The sequence below is a fragment of the Jaculus jaculus genome, chromosome 1 (genome assembly GCF_020740685.1).
Source record: "Jaculus jaculus isolate mJacJac1 chromosome 1, mJacJac1.mat.Y.cur, whole genome shotgun sequence".
Lineage (NCBI taxonomy): Eukaryota > Metazoa > Chordata > Mammalia > Rodentia > Dipodidae > Jaculus > Jaculus jaculus.
In genome coordinates this window covers 169,706,463-169,723,423 of record NC_059102.1, presented here as the reverse complement: position 1 = coordinate 169,723,423, position 16,961 = coordinate 169,706,463, and positions in this window count along the sequence as shown.

Below are 16,961 nucleotides of genomic sequence, written 5' to 3'. Positions count from 1 at the left end.
GCCATAAACTTGTATCCATTGTCCCCATAGGCTCATTACCACATCATAATGCAAAATACAATCAATCAAACTTCAGAAGTTCCCATACATTTTTTTCTTTACCAGTTCCTACGCTATTCAAAAGTGTAAGTGCAGGGATATGCTTAATGATTAAAAACGCTTCTTTGCAAAGCCTGAAGGGCTGGATTCAAGTCCCCAGTACCTGTGTAAAGACAGATGCACAAAGTGGCACATGTATCTGGAGTTCATTTATAGTTGCAGGAGGTCCTAGCTTACCCAATCTTTCTCTCTCTCTCTCTCTCTCTCTCTCTCTCTCTCTCCTTCTCTCTGTCCCTCTCTCTGTCTCTCTCTCACACACAAATAAATAATAAATGAAAATATTTTTTTAAGTATAAATGTGTGCTAGAGGGATGGCTTAGTGGTTAAGGTGTTTTCCTGCAAAGCCAAAGGACCCAGGTTCAATTTCCCAGGACCCATATGTAGCAGACAGCTTCAGGTTCACTGAGATAAACTTCCAGATCAGGCACAGTTATGGAGGAAGGAATATTTATTGAAGCTTACAGATCCAGAGGAAGTTCCATAATGACAGAAGAAGCTGGCCTGCTTCTACAGGTCCAAGCAGAGAGAGAGAGCAAAAGTCAAAAGCAAAAAGCTACACAGCACAGCACACTTCAGGAACTCCATCTAGGCCCACTTTGCATATCTTTAGATTGAAATCTGAAACCCACCAGCGCACCTTAAGATCCACCCAGTGACACCACCCCCAGCCAGGTGACTGCAGCTGCAAACTACAAACTAATAAAACACTGAATATATTGGGGGCATCTATTCAAACTACCACACTACATTAGCCAGATACACAAGGGGGCGCACGCATCTGGAGTTCATTTGTAGTGGCTGGAGGCACTGACACGCCCATTCTCTCTCTCCCTTTCTCTCTCTCCCCCCACCTTTTCTCTGACAAATAAATAAAAATAAAAAATACTTGCCTTGCATGGTGGCACACACCTTTAATGCCAGCACTTGGGAGGCAGAGGTAGGAGGATCACCATGAGTTCAAGGCCACCCTGAGACTACATAGTGAATTCCAGGTCAGCCTGAGCTAGAGTGAGACCTTACCTCAAGAAACCACAAAAAAAAGAAAAGAAAAGAAAAAAAATAGTATAAATGCTGCAGAGTGCAGAATCTATTCTGAGACTTAGGCAATCTCTTAACTGTGAACTCTTATAATATCAAACACCAAGCTACATGTTCCCAGCAGAAAATGGTACATAGAGAGTCCCACACCTAGAAGCAGGAGCAAGGGGTATAGCAAGGAAAGTTCAGACCAAAATCCAGCAAGGCAAACTCCAAATCCTGCAGCTCCATGTCTGGCATCTGAGGTTCATGATGGCATCATCCAGGCTCTAAAGGACATTTCTCTGCTTCCTGTGGCACCCATAGTCTCTCTCTTGGGACGTTCCACACTGAATGGGCAGCTTTCCCTAGCAGATGTCCTATGGTTCTGGCATCTCCAGCACTCTTTGCCTATTGTAACTTAGGACTGAAGTTCATAGTTTCATGTAGTTGGCTCTTAGGGCTCCCTTTCAGTCACATCCATGCTTTCTACATTGTCTGGACTTGTAGCTATCTGGACCTGTAAGGAGCGACTCTATGACCCCTCAGTCTTGCACTCATTACCACATGGACAGTGCTGCTAAGTTCTGCTACCAGTTTTGGATGACGTATGACCCCACTGGGCCATACCAATAGATGCCTCTGAATACCTTCCATGCCATCTTTGGTGAAACACTTGCGTTCATGCAGAGAACCAACTCAGCTTAGACTTTCTTCCTCCAAGTGAGTTTGGATTTTCACGAGATGAAGCCTCTGATGAATGAGGTCTTTCCCTCAGGATGCCTTTTCTATTGTCCCAGTGCAACACAAGAGGTTTCCCTTTCACGGCGCTTATCTCTTTAACAAGTGCAACTGCTTTCTCATGCCCAGTCTGAATGCTACCTTGTCTTAAGATTTCCTCTGACAAAGTCTTCCACTGCTTTTGAATTCAGCATCATTCATGTTCTCAGGACATGGGTAGAATGCAGCCAGCTTCTTTGACAGCATGTGACATGAACTGCCTCATTCTTGATAAAGGCCTTGTTTGCCTCTGAAATAAGCCAGTCTTCCCCTGTCCATTATTTGTTAGAATGGTTGTCTTCCAAACTCCCACAATGATCTAAACTCTGATTACAAATTCAAGACTTTTCCAGCTCAAAATCCCAAATTTTTCTGCAATTCTCCCACAAACTAGTTGTTAAGCATCCAAACAATATAGTCAGGCTTATCATAACAAGAACCCCATTTCTTATACCAACTTTCTACTTATATTAGTTACTTTCTTATGACTATGACCAAATAATTAAGGAAGAAAGGTCATATTTCAGCTTATAGTTTGAGGCCACTGCAGTCCATTACGGCAGCAGCAGGAGCTTGAGGCGGCTGGTAACATTCAGCCACAGTGAGGAAGCAGAGAGAGCTGAAAGTGAATGATCACTTAGCTTTTTGGTTTTTATACAGTTTAGGACCCAAGCCCATGGAATGGTGGTGCCTACCATTATGGTGGTTCCTCCCACCTCAACTAACTGAATCTAGAAAATGTCTCACATGCTCAGAGATTTATTTCCATGATGACTGTAAACCCTATCAACTTGACAAGCAGAGGTTAACCATCACATATTTCAATGAAATCTTAATTTTTAACATTTTATTTTATTTTTTTTGAGACAGAACTCCAGATGCATTCACCATATCGTACATCTGGCTTTACTTGGGTAGAGGGGAATTGAACCCAGGCTGGAAGGCTTCCAAGCGAAGCACCTTTAACCACTGAGCTATCCCCACAGCCAGACTTCTTACTTTTAATTGATTAATTAATTCTTTGTTTTGAGACAGAATCTTATATACCCCTGGCTGGCTTTAAACTCACTATGTAGCTAAGGGTGATTTTGAACATCTTTGTTTATACTAATGTGTTTGTATACATGTGTGTTTATGAGCATGTGGGAATGTGTGTGTGAGTGTGTGCATATAAGGGGTCAGCACTGGTGTCTTCCCCCATAATTCCCCACCTTACTTTTTGAGGCAGGGTCTCTCACTGAACCTAGAGACTGCTATTTTGACTAATCTATCTGGTTAGCAAGTCACAGGGAGCTTCCTGTCTCAGCCTTTCCAGATCTCAGATTATAAACAAGCTAGGCAACACCTAGCTTCTTCCTATTTTTGTGAGTTTTGGGGAATTCAACTCAGGTCTGTATGCTTGCACAGCTAGCACATTTCCTAACTGAAACACTTCCTGTTCTTCCTGCTTCCACTTTCGAAGTGGTAAGAATGTAAGTATGTGCCACCATACCCGAAGTGCTGGACATTAAACTCAGGGCTTCAAGCATGCTGGGAAAGTACTGTACCAACTGAAAATACATTCCTACACCCTTTCCAAATGCTTTACTTATTATTCATTTATATACTTAGTTAGCTTACAAAGTAGCAGGTTTCCTTGTGGCATTTTCATACATACTTTTGGTTAATTTTTCCCTCCCTTCTACTTTGCTCCTTCCTGTCATCTCCCTGCATGCCCCTCCCTCCCCCCCACACACACTGCACCCTTCTACACCAAGGACTTCCTCTTTCCCCACTCATGCCACATGACTTAAACTGCCTTTCCAATATCCCTTCATTAAAGGTTCCCTTTTTTCCTGTGTCTCATGAACCCCTTTCTAACTTTCTAACCTCTACCTACACTCACTCCCACCTAAATATACATGAAAAGGATTTAAATGTGTCATTTCTCTCATTTCTTGTTTCTCACATTATTCTTTACAAAAACTCATTATTATTACTTTATCTGTTCACATTCTTCACACTGAGACACACGTTTATTTTTTGTCATATGTCCTTCTTCTTACACATTTTATAAATAGCCAGAATGAATGTTTAACTTCCAGTTTTGAAAACACTCCCAAATTGTGTACTCAATTTTACTTAAAATTCTTGTTTATAATATACAAGAAACATGTAGTATGTTCATAGGATAGCATACTTTTTTCAAAATATTTTTATTTATTTTCAAGGATGGGGGAGAGAGAATATGGGTGTACCAGGGCTTCTTGCCACTGAAAATGAACTCCAGATACATGTGCCACTTTGGGCATCTGGCTTTACGTTGGTACTGGTGAATCAAACGTGGGCCATCATGCTTTTCAAGCAAGCACTTTAACCACTGAGAAATCACTCAGCCCTTTGGATAGCATACTTTTAAGTACTTTTCATATGATAACTGCAAGTCCTCATGTGTGGATGTATGATCAGAAAGCAATCTGACAATTATAACAATGGTTCAGACATACCACTTCTACTGAGGTCTGTCAGGTATGTCAGAAAAACTAAGAGAAGGCTGAAGGAGTGTATGGAAAAGTAGAAAGGTTGGTAAATGGATTTGACTCACCAGCAAATGCATTAATTTTTTTTTTTCATTTACCAGAACTGATTTTTGCACTGGACATTTTGTTACAGTTCACATTCTAGAGCAAGCTACCCTAATCCTTTTTCAGGATTTTCATTATTCTCTGGATGTCTACCTATGTTATTGAATGATGAGATCATTCCCCTACTCTGTGTATCATTCTCTGAGGATATATTCTTACACCAAAATTCAAATATGGAGCAATCATTATAAATTATGCATGTAAGTAAGTTATGACATGTAAGAGAGTAAAATGAATCATTTATATCAGGCTGAAGAGGGCCATTCTTTTCATATGCCATATTTGTAACTTTGCCTACTCCCTACAATTAATTTGTAAATAACCCAAACCACGTGTCCATGATGCTTTCCCTCACTTGCAACAGTGCACATACAATCAAATGTGTGAGATGCCTGTTGTGCGCACTCCCCATGGAAGCGGGACAAGGCCATGTTGTACTTCTTTTCTCTAAGACTGTAAATACCTAATATTTTCACTGCACTTTTAGTGCTATAGTTTGTACATTTTTGTGATGTCTTATTGATGATTTTACTGTTTAAATGGCCCCCCATGCACATTGCTGAAATTTAAAATAATATTTGTAGACAAAGAATGATTATGATATGTCTTATAGGGAAAAGTATATGTGATGTATACATATGTGCAACATAAAATACATGTATTTAGATATATAAGCTTTGTTTAAATATATTAAATATATAGTATGATTGGCTGAGAATTCAATGTTTATGAATCAACTATATAAATTAACTAGTTTCCTTTAATATAAACACACATAAAACAAGATGTCTTGCCTAACTGATATATAACCCTTTGTTAGCTCTAAGAGTTCAATATTCTTTTCTAAGTCTGTGTTTGTAGCAATTTTATAGAAGATGACCACCACAAATAACAAGAATTCATCGTTTTTCATTTCAGATATAGTTGGACATGTCTAATCATCAGATTTATAATTAATCAATAATTTCTGACAAAGCTCAGTACCTAGTAGATGGGCAAAGAAGACATGGTTATGCATGTTTTCTTGAGTGAGCAGGAGGGATAATAATAATAACTTGCCCACATTGCTGGTACCTAGGGTTTAAATCATGAAATGCAGTTATTGTTCTTATGAATCAATGCCAACCAAGAAACTACTATGTCCATTACTCCACATAAAATGTATCCCCTGTGAGTTGGAGAGATGGCTTAGTGGTTAAGGCACTTGACTGCAAAGCCTAAGGACCCATGTTTTACTCTCCAGGTCCCACTTAGTGACACAGCATGCAAGGTCACACATTCACTCAAGGGGGCGCACACGTCTGGAGTTCAATTGCAGTGGCTGGAGACCCTGGCGCGCGCTCTCTCTCTCTCTCTCTCTCTCTCTCTCTCTCTCTCTCTCTCTCACACACACACACACACACACACACACACACAAAGGCCAGTCTGTTGAGTTTGCTTCAAAAAAACTAAAAATATATCCACTCCTGCTCACTTAAGAGCATTGTAAGGATTGGGGAGATGGTTCAATTAGTGCTAGCTTGCAAGTCAGCCAAGTGTATTTTGGTCTTCCTCAGTGGTCCACATAAAGGTGGGTGCAAAGTGGAACACACATCTGTAATCTCAACATCCCTAAGGTAATGTTGGTTAGATCCAGGAGAAACAGGGAGCTGGCAAAGCAGCAGCAGATGCAGGAAAGACTCTTCTATAACTTAATAATTAAATAAGAAAACACCCTGTTTTAATTTAATAATTAAATTAAGAATTAATTAAGAAATTAATCAAATCTAATGAGGAGATCTTCTTGGATCAACTATGTGGTTCTAACCCTAGTACCAACTCTCCTTATAAGTACAGGAGAAACAATTGAGATGAAAGATCATAAATGGTGGAGGCAGAGACCAGAGTGATCAGTCTGTAGGTACTCCTCAACTTATAGTGCAATCACAGCCTGATAACCCCATCATAAATTGAGAATATTGAAAGTCAGAAATGCTTGCCTTGATGGTTAATCTTGGTTGTCAACTTGATTGGATTGAGAAAGACCTAGGAAATCAGTAAAGCACACTTATGGTGTGTCTGTCAAGATGTTTCCAGAGACAATTAGATCATAAGGACACTGATATAAGGAATGATTAAAATATGTATGGGCCACTGGGAGATAGTAGAACTGTGGAAGATTAAGACTTGGTTGGAAGAAAGGGGTCACTGGTGGATGTGTCCCAAGGTGCTAATATTTAACCTGGCCCCTTTCTGTTACTTCTCTGGTATACGTCCTGCTCACCATGACATGATCTGCCTTTCTCTGCCATGTCTTCCTTGCCATGATAGAATGAAACTTATATAACCATAAGCAAAATAAATCTTCACTCCCTTAAGTTGTTTCTGCCAGATCTGTTGTTGCAATGACAAGAAAGCCAGCACACATTTCATACACCTAACTGAATTCTTCTCATCACACTTTAGCTCAGTTTACCATAAATGTGGTCAGAACACTGACACTTGCTGACAATTGGGCAACATCATCTAGTTTGGGCTATTATATGGAGTGATGGATGTCCAGCATCTTAATGAATGCAGCATTCAGTGTAAGTTCTCCACACTCACAATTGCTAACCAGAACTGTAGCTCAATGTCTGTGCCCAGAATCACAATAAAACCTCACACCATGTAGTATTAGCTGAGAGAAAAACAATCAATTCAAAATTTGAAGTACAGGCCTGAAGAGATGGCTTAGCAGTTAAGGTGCTTGCCTGAAAAGCCAAAGGACCCAGGTTTTATTCCCCAGGACTCATGTAAGCCAGATGCACAAGGTGGTGCATGCATCTGAAGTTTATTGCAATGGCTAAAGGCTCTGGCACACCCATTCTCTATCTTTATCTGCCTCTCTCTCTCTCCTTCAAATAAATAAAATTTTTAAATATTTGAAGTACAATGTATATCAAATGTATATTTCTTTTGTACTACTATAAATTTTAAAAGACAACAAAGTCAAACCATGCATGGTTAAGTCAGGGAGTATCTGTATAAAATCAGAAAATACACTTGGCTGACTTGCAAGCTAGCACTAATTGAACCATCTCCCCAATCCTTACAATGTTCTTAAGTGAGCAGGAGTGGATATATTTTTAGTTTTTTTGAAGCAAACTCAATAGACTGGCCTTTGTGTGTGTGTGTGTGTGTGTGTGTGTGTGTGTGTGTGAGAGAGAGAGAGAGAGAGAGAGAGAGAGAGAGTGAGCCAGGGTCTCCAGCCACTGCAATTGAACTCCAGACGTGTGCGCCCCCTTGAGTGAATGTGTGACCTTGCATGCTGTGTCACTAAGTGGGACCTGGAGAGTAAAACATGGGTCCTTAGGCTTTGCAGTCAAGTGCCTTAACCACTAAGCCATCTCTCCAACTCACAGGGGATACATTTTATGTGGAGTAATGGACATAGTAGTTTCTTGGTTGGCATTGATTCATAAGAACAATAACTGCATTTCATGATTTAAACCCTAGGTACCAGCAATGTGGGCAAGTTATTATTATTATCCCTCCTGCTCACTCAAGAAAACATGCATAACCATGTCTTCTTTGCCCATCTACTAGGTACTGAGCTTTGTCAGAAATTATTGATTAATAGATACCAGAAGTATGGAGAGAGGCATAGAATGGGTTCTTACACAAAGTCTTCATAAGGAACTTAATCCTGATGATTCTTTGATTTCTGACTTCTGAAGTCCATAACTGTGCAACAAGAGAACAGATTTCTGTCTTTTTAAGCCCAAAAGTTTGTGATACTTCATAACAATATTTTTTTTTTGCTTAACACAATAGAGCTTTATTCTCTCCCAGTCCTGAGAGAATAAAAATCTTCCAGTTGAAGTGCAGGATGGCTGTATACTTCTCAGGAACTCTAGGAGTGAAGCTGCTACTGGTGTGTGCATGTGTTTGCTGCTGTCCACCACTTCTGACAATGTAAACCTCTGTCTCTTTCACCAGAACATTAAAATCTCACACATAATCTCCTCCCCTCAAAATTTTTTATTTAACTATGTGTGTAAAGTCTTTTTCATTAGTGGCTCTGTGGCTTAAACATGGACCTATAATTGGAGGTCATTATTTAGCTACCCGCTGTATGAAGATGAGAATGACTTGGAAATATACTATTCTCAAGACTGAAGGGTCAGATGTTCTGTTTGTATTTATTTTCTGTTCTTGGACTTTCTATTTTAATCCATTTTCTCCTAAGGTCAAACTCTTATGATTGGAATGATAATATAACATGTATACAGGAAAACAGATAAACTAATGGTAAATGTAATCAGGCATTTGGGGCCTACTATCACTTTACTCTTGTAACAAGAAACTTTAGAATTAAAAGGATAGACCTCAGTTTCCCTTTCAACCACTAGAAGTATACTTCTCTCTCACTGTAGCAGCTACTTTCTCTGTGCTAGGACAAACACCGGAGCGGAAACTACTTATGGAAAGAAAGGGTTGATTTTGGCTTAGAGTTTTGAGGAAAAGTTTCATCATGACCGGGAAAGCATGGCAGAGCAGACAGCCAGGCAGTCACATTAGTGAGGAGGAAGCAGCGAGAGCTGGTGACCAGCACTAGCGGGGGCTGGATTGAAATACTCCAGGACCCACCCCAGGCCGCGCTGCCCCCCTCAAAGCTCAACCTCCCAACGGCTCTACAACCTTCTCAATCTACCACTATCTGGGAACTAAGTATCCAAAATATGCAACGCTACGGTTTGTAGAGGGGCGGCGCAGGGGGAATATTACGTTCAAAACACCACATTCTGCCCCTGACTCCTATAGATACATGGCCATCTTGTGATACAAAATACATTCAGTACAACTTTAAAAATCCTCATGGTCATTACCAATTCCAACACTTCAAAAATCCAAATTCCAAAATTTCATCAGAGACTCAAGACAGTCTCTTACCTGTGAGTCTTGTCAAATCACCTCAAGTTACATATTTCCAACATATAGGGTAAACATTTCCATACAAAAAAAAAAGGAGTAATAGGGAGATAGCAAAGAAATACTGAACCAATGAAATATAGAAAACCAGCAGGGAAAACATCAAGTCCTGTAACTCCATGTCTGGTATCTGGGACTCATGATGAAATATTCTGGGTTCCAAAAGACTTGGGCAATTCTGCTCCTCTATCCATGCTGCTTGCTTTCAGGAAATAATCCACCCCAAGCCAGCAGCTTTCTTTGGTGGCTATTCCATATTCCGGCATCTCCAGCAATCTGTGATCTCTACTGCAATCTATGGCTCACATGGACAGCTCTTCCAATGGCTTCACTGAGCCTCTTGTAGTGACCTAGCGGTCATCTCTAGAACCATGTGCACTTCAATGACCCTCTATTTTCTGAATTTTTTTGCTTCCAAAACCAATATCAGGTGGTTTGCAAATTGTTAATGCAAGGGAGAATGAAGTTTAACTTTGAGGGACAGGAAACTCCTTCAGCATTCTTCCTTTGGCCCCCTACCTTCCAAAATAATGCTAAAATAGCTCAGTTGGGAGAGTGTTAGACCGAAAAGGATCAGAACCCCCCCACCTTTTGTTTCAATTCAGAGCACCTGGCCCATCCTCTATGGTAGTATTCTCCTAAACAATTGTGATGGAGGCAGCCTAGAACCAGCCCAAACTTCTTTCTGTGTCAGACTTTTTATCTCTCATTATCCTTCTGACCAGTCCCTACTTTTCAATTCAGACTTGGTCATGTTCTCAGGACACATGCAGAACGTACCCAGCCTCTCTGTCAGAACATCACACAAACTCAGCCTAATCCTGACAAAGTTCTCTTTCCACCCTGAAACTTCGTAAACCGAATCTTCACAGTCCACAGCTCTTTTGTCCTTGTGGGCTTTCAAATTCTTACCTGAATGGCATCTTAAATTCTGCTTCATTTCAAATCCTTCCATATTCCTTCCAAAATCAATTCCATAAGGATCAGAGACCACATGGTCAATTTCATCAGAGCAATAATCCCACTTCTTGATACCAAATTTCTGTAGCTGTTACTTTCTTGTTATTGGGACAAAACAACCTACCAGAAACAGTTTCTGGAAGGAAAGAGTTGATTTTTGGCTTACAGTTTTTTTGTTTTGTTTTGTTTTTAAGTCTTTAAAAAATTTTTATTTTATTTATTTGAGAGAGATAGAAAGAAGGAGATATATACATAGAGAGAGAATGGGCATGCCAGGGCCTTTAGGCACTGCAAACAAACTCCGGATGCATGTACCACCTTGTGCATCTGGCTTACATGGGTCCTGGGGAATCAAACCTGGGTCCTTTGGCTTTTACAGGCAAGTGCCTTAACTGCTAAGCCAGGCCTGGCTTGGAGTTTTGAGGGCAAGTTTCATCATGGCAGGGAAAACAAAGCAGAGCAGACAGCTAAGATGTCACATCAGCTGGAAGTAAGCAGCACGAATAAGCTTAATAACACTGGCTAGGGGACTGGATTATAAAATCCCAAAGCTTGACCAAAGTGACACACTCCTCCAACAAAGGTCTACAACCTTCCCAAAGGTTCCACAACCTTCCCAAAATGCCACAAGCTACAGTCCAAGTATTTCAAACACATAAAGTAATGAGGGACATTTCATTCAAACCTCCACACTCATCTTCCACAGTATTCTAGGAATGAGAGATGCTACGTAACTTTACACTGCTATGGTATGAATTTTTTGCCTCCCTTCCAAATCCACAAGTTGAAGCCTAGCTAAGTCTCCAATGTTCCAACATTACAAGGTTGGACTTTTTGAGAAATGATTTAATCATGAAAGCATAATAGGATACATGCCCATATAAGAGATTCCTGGGTACCTGTGTAGCCATTACACCATGGGAACATGCAATGAAGAAATACCATCTTTGAGGAGCTGGACCTTGTCAAACATCACATCTGGAGACATTTTGATCTGGTCTTCCTGGACTCTAGAAAAGTGAGGAAAAGAATTCTGTTATAGCAGGTCAGTACACCAATAGAAATAGAATATTATGCCAAGATGAGACTAGCTAAATGATCTTTCAAGGTGTTTTCTTAGAAAAAGGACAAAATTGCTATGAAACAAGTTCAGGACTATGGGAAGATTGCTTGGGATCTGGCAGCAAATTCCGACATGCAAGGATTGGTGCAACAGGGGAAGGAGAGAGTGAGCACAGGTCCCCACTGACCCACCTGTTGTTTAGTCTACGTATGGAGAGGCAAGAGCAAAACTAGCTACCCACATGGCTTCTTGAATGTGACACATGCCATTATCCTGTGCACGGGAGTAGGGAGAATGTCCTCATTGCAAGCCTAGCAAGCCCCGAGGCCCAGCAGGAAAGTGATGCAACTCCGGTTACTGAATGAAGGAACTACTGCCACAGAAATTGATGGTGTCAGCAATAAAGAACTTATTATCTTATTAGGTACGTAGCTTTGGGTGAACTAACACGTTATAAATTCATTAGATTAAGCCCAAATCAGCCATTCAAAATGGAAAATAAATGCATGGAATTTATTTCTCTTCTTAACTCTTAACTCTTAAACTCACCCATACCCTACCTCAGCCTCACCCTGTTTGGAAAAAAAGATAATAAGAGAGAACACTGATATTTTTCTGTCCCCAAAGGGGAGCTGGAGGCTATACATAAGTGGTGTGTCTACACAGTGGTGTTGGTAGGGTTTCAGGGAGGGAAGACCTCAAAAAAAAAAAAAAATCTAGTGTGGGAAAAGCCTGCTAAGCAGGAAGGTGGGACTGCTGGGAGAAGACAGGATGCATGGGAGCAGAAAGGGAGTCTGGGTCTGGGTCCTCATTGAGAATTACATGAAAGGAATATGCCATTGCTTGAGTGAGTAGCTAGAGGAAAGGGCTGACAATCGGTTTTCTCCCTCAATCTTCACTATTCTTTCCTTTTTTTGAGGGGGGGGGGGTAACCAAGGCAGACCTACAATTCACTGTGAAGTCTCAGGGCAGCCTCAAATTCATGGCATTCCTCCTACCTCTGCCTCCCATGCTGGTATTAAAGGCGTGCTCCACCACTCCTGGCTATGCACAGTCCTTTTCACACACTAGCTGTCCTTTCTCTGCACCTCTGCATTCTCTGGCATCAAGAGTAGTTGTTACAGTCTCTGATTTTCATCATGATCGTGTCAGGGAAAGTCAACAGGACTGAAATGATGGAGTTTAGGTGAGATTTGTGGTGGGGAGGACAGCAGCGATAACAGAGTGGGTGGGACCTTACGTGTGGATTCAGGTGCTGTTGTTCAATATTAGGATTCCTTCTGTTTAGCATCTGCTCCATGGTGGGCATGTGGGTGGTCCCCTGCTCCTCTATGTGGACTAGCAAAAGCAACCCAGATCAGAAAGGGAGAGTGGTTGTTAACACTGAACTGTTGCAAAAGGCCATCTCCTAGTACGACATCGCCACCTATTGGAAACAGGCCATAAGTACACACTGTACAAACCAAATAAGACAGCCAGCATCCTCTGACCAAACCTGTTGAAACTGAGGGACCAAGGAGTTCTTTTCCCCTGGTATCCCTTTTCTGGGATGACTCAACAAAGACTCCCTAGTTAAGAATAAAATGGAGGGCTGGAGAGATGGCATAGGGTTAAGTGCTTGCCTGTGAAGCCTAAGGACCCCAGTTCGAGGTTCGATTCCCCAGGTCCCACGTTAGCCAGATGCACAAGGGGGCGCACGCGTCTGGAGTTCGTCTGCAGTGGCTAGAAGCCCTAGCACGCTCGCTCTCGCTCGCTCGCGCTCTCTCTCTCTCTCTCTCTCTCTCTCTCTCTCTCTCTCTCTGCCTCTTTCTTTCTGTCTGTCACTCTCAAATAAATAAATAAAAATAAAAATAATTTAAAAAATTTTTAAAAAGAATAAAGTGGGGCTGGAGAGATTGTTTAACAGGTAAGGCACTTGCCTGTAAAGCCTAAGAACCCGTGTTCAACTCCCCAGATCTCACGTAAGTCAGATGCACAAGGTGACACATACACAAGGTCAGACATGCTCACAAGTTGGCGCACACAACTGGAGTTCCATTACAGTGGCTGGAGGCCTTGGTGCCTCAATTCTCTTGCTTGCGCTTTCACTCTTGCTCTATCTCAATTAAAAAAATTTAAAAAGGTCAGTCTGTTGGGCTTGCCTCAGAAAGTATTTTTTTTAAAGAATGAAGTGTCCAAGGAGCCTTGGGAGTTAAATGCAAATGGTACATTCAAGACGTCAGCCTACATGGTTTTGACATCACTGATTTTGTAAAAAAAAAAAAATAAAATAAATAAATAAATAAACTTCAGCTACCCTCTTGGAGGAAGTTTTGTTCCTTACTTTATCACCTGGATTTCACTAGCAGAATATATTATAGACTTGACAGGTGTGTATATCAGGTGGTGAGAGATAAGCCCTATGAATAATAAGTTCTGAAATCAGAGGCACACCAGGACATTCTATGAAGAGAAAAAGATAAACTACTGAACCTTGCAGAGCCCACTACGAAGAAGGACGCACAGTGCCTGATGGGCTTGTTTGGAGTCTGGAGGTAGCATGGCCCATGTGAGGGTATCCTGTCTCACCTATTAATAGGGCACACACTAGGTGGTCAGCTTTGTGTGGGATCTAGATTAGGACAGGCAGAATATCCAAGTGTGATGAGAGTAGCATTGCTTCTTTGGTCATGCAGCCTGGCTGCCCTTTAGATACTGGAAGTATTAGATATGGGGAAAGGTACCATATGAAGTATATGGAAATGTGAGTAAAATTACAATGCAGGATAGTGGGATTTTGAAGGAAGTCATGTTTTTGTAGGGGAGAATCAAATGTCTTTTGGATAGTGTTCTACTTATCCTTGGTATGAATACATACATAGTTTGCCCATTATGTGGTGGGTCATACTAAGTTATAGTGTCAAATGTGCTCAAAACACAGCCTCTTTGAAGATGGAATGGAGCTTTCAGCTCTAAACATGATCAACGCAAGAGACAGTAATGAAATCCACTAGAAATATGAGAAGCAGACATCCAAAAGATACCCACCTGCTAATCCTGAGAGCCTGTGAACATGTTAGGTTATGGAGAAAGGGGTGAGCGAGGTCAAAAATGAAATCGACAATGCTAATTAGCTGAGTTGAGGATAGGCTATCTTGGCTACTGGGTGTGCATACATTGTCACAAAGATGCTTAAAAATAAGAGAAGAGAATGAGAAAGCCAGAGATTCAGAGGAAGATGTGACTATGGAAGAAAGGCACAGAGATTGCTACCTTTTAAGATAAAGAGGCCATTAGCCAAGGAGTGTAGGTGGACTCTTATGAGTTGCAAAAGGCAAGGAAACACAGTTGCCTTCTGAGGAGCCTCCAGAAGGGAATGAAACTCTCAGATACCTTGATTTCTGTCTAGTGAGGCCCACATCAGATTTCTGATATGTACCTAGTAAACAAGAGATAGTCAGGAGGGGCCCTTCTTACCTGCTTATCTTCACTGCCATTGGGCCTTCCTTGCCCTCTTCTTTCTGACCACCAGTGACAGGACCTGATTCCCTCTCAAGGGTACACTTCTTCCAGGAGGCATTAAAAGAAAAACTCGTTAAACTCTAAACAACAGCCTCTCCCTGCTGTTTCACAAATTTAGCATCTATAGACCAGCAGTTAAAGAAGGAGTTGACATCTGTGCTCAGGTAATCAGTCCAGTTCATCAGGAGGATGTAGGGTTGCTATAACACAATGATGGAGGGAGAGAGAGAAGGAGAGAGGGAGGGAGGGAGGAAGTGCTTGTCATTCAGGTAATACACTGGGACCCTTCTACTACTCCTTTACCTGGATTTGGTAGTGTCAATGAATTGACAATTGCATCAAGTCTAACCTGAGCAGAGCATGAGAAAGTGTCTCAGGCACCCCAGAAAGGAAGATTTGGGTCATGACACCAGAAAAGATTCTAGTGCTGAGAGTAGTAGCTGAGGGTAAAAGGAATTAAGTGGATAGCAGCAGAGGGAAGCAACTGAAATGAAAATATGTGGTCAGACTAATGGATACAGATGAAAAAAACATGTAGTAAAATTCAGCACTAATTCATAAGAACTCAAAAAAAAAATGAAACAGAGGTTGATATATGTGGCAGTCTGCCTCACATCACTGGAATGAACCTCCAAACCAGGTACAGTTATGAAGGAAGGGAATTTATGTGAAGTTTAAAGATCCAGGGAAAGTTTTATAATGGCAGAAGAAGTTTCCCCCTCTCACAGATCCAAGCAGAGAAAAAAGCCACCACCAGCACAAGCGCGTGCACTTTAGGAACCCCAGGCAGGGCTCAAGCACTTTGTACATCTTTAGACTGGAGTTCTAAATCCACCCCCACACCTTAGGGCTGGACCCGAGGATCCACCCCCACCTCACCTCCTCCAGCCAAGTGGGGATATCCATTCAAACCACCACAATTTAGAATATATATATATATATATATATATATATATATTTTTTTTTTTTTTTTTACTTTTTTTTTATTTTTTGAGGTAGGGTCTCACTCTAGCCCAGGCTGACCTGGAATTCACTATGGAGTCTCAGGGTGGCCTCGAACTCACAGCGATCCTTCTACCTCTGCCTCCCAAGTGCTGGGATTAAAGGTGTGCGCCACCACGCCCGGCCATCTATTTATATTTTAAAAACTCTACAACTATCATGGTAATTATTGGTAGAGAATCTAATGCATTCCTGCTAAGAGCAAACAGAAGGTAATGACGTCCTCTCTCACCATTTCTACTCAATATCATACTAGAAGTCCTAAGTAATTCAATAAGATAAGAAAAAGAAGTAAACAGCACATGGACTAGGAAGGAATAAAACCATCTTTGTTTACAAATGACATGACTTTCTATGTAGTATGTAGAAAATCCTCAAAGGAAAAAAAAATAAGAAAAAAGAAAATCCCCAATGAATGAAATTATTTTTTTAATCTCCTAAAACTTGATAAACGATTGTCTTAGTTTAACCTTGCTACTATAACAAATACCTTAAAGTGGGTTATTTGAAAATAGCAAAAATAGGAGCCTGGAGAGATGGTTAAAGGCGATAGTTTGCAAACTCTGAGGGCCTGGCTTTGGTTCCCCAGTACCTGCACAAAGCCAAATGCATTAAGTGGTGCATGAATCTGGAATTTGTGATTTATTCTCATTTGCTCTTTCTACTTGCAAATTAATAATTTTGCAAAAATAGAAGAAATGTAACTGTGGCAGCTTGAAAGTCCAAGATCAAACAACTGATTTTACAGATTTGGTTTCTAGTGAAACCTCACTTTCTGTTCCCAAAATGGTATTGTTCATTGTATATTTAGAATGAGGAAGGGCAAAACAGCCAACTAATTCACCGAAGATATTTTGTAGTAGTATTTATCTCACTCATGACAGCTCTGTCTGTGAAATGTTATCACATTGGATCTCAGGTTTCAACACATAAGTTCTGGGAGAACAATTACTTCAACACAT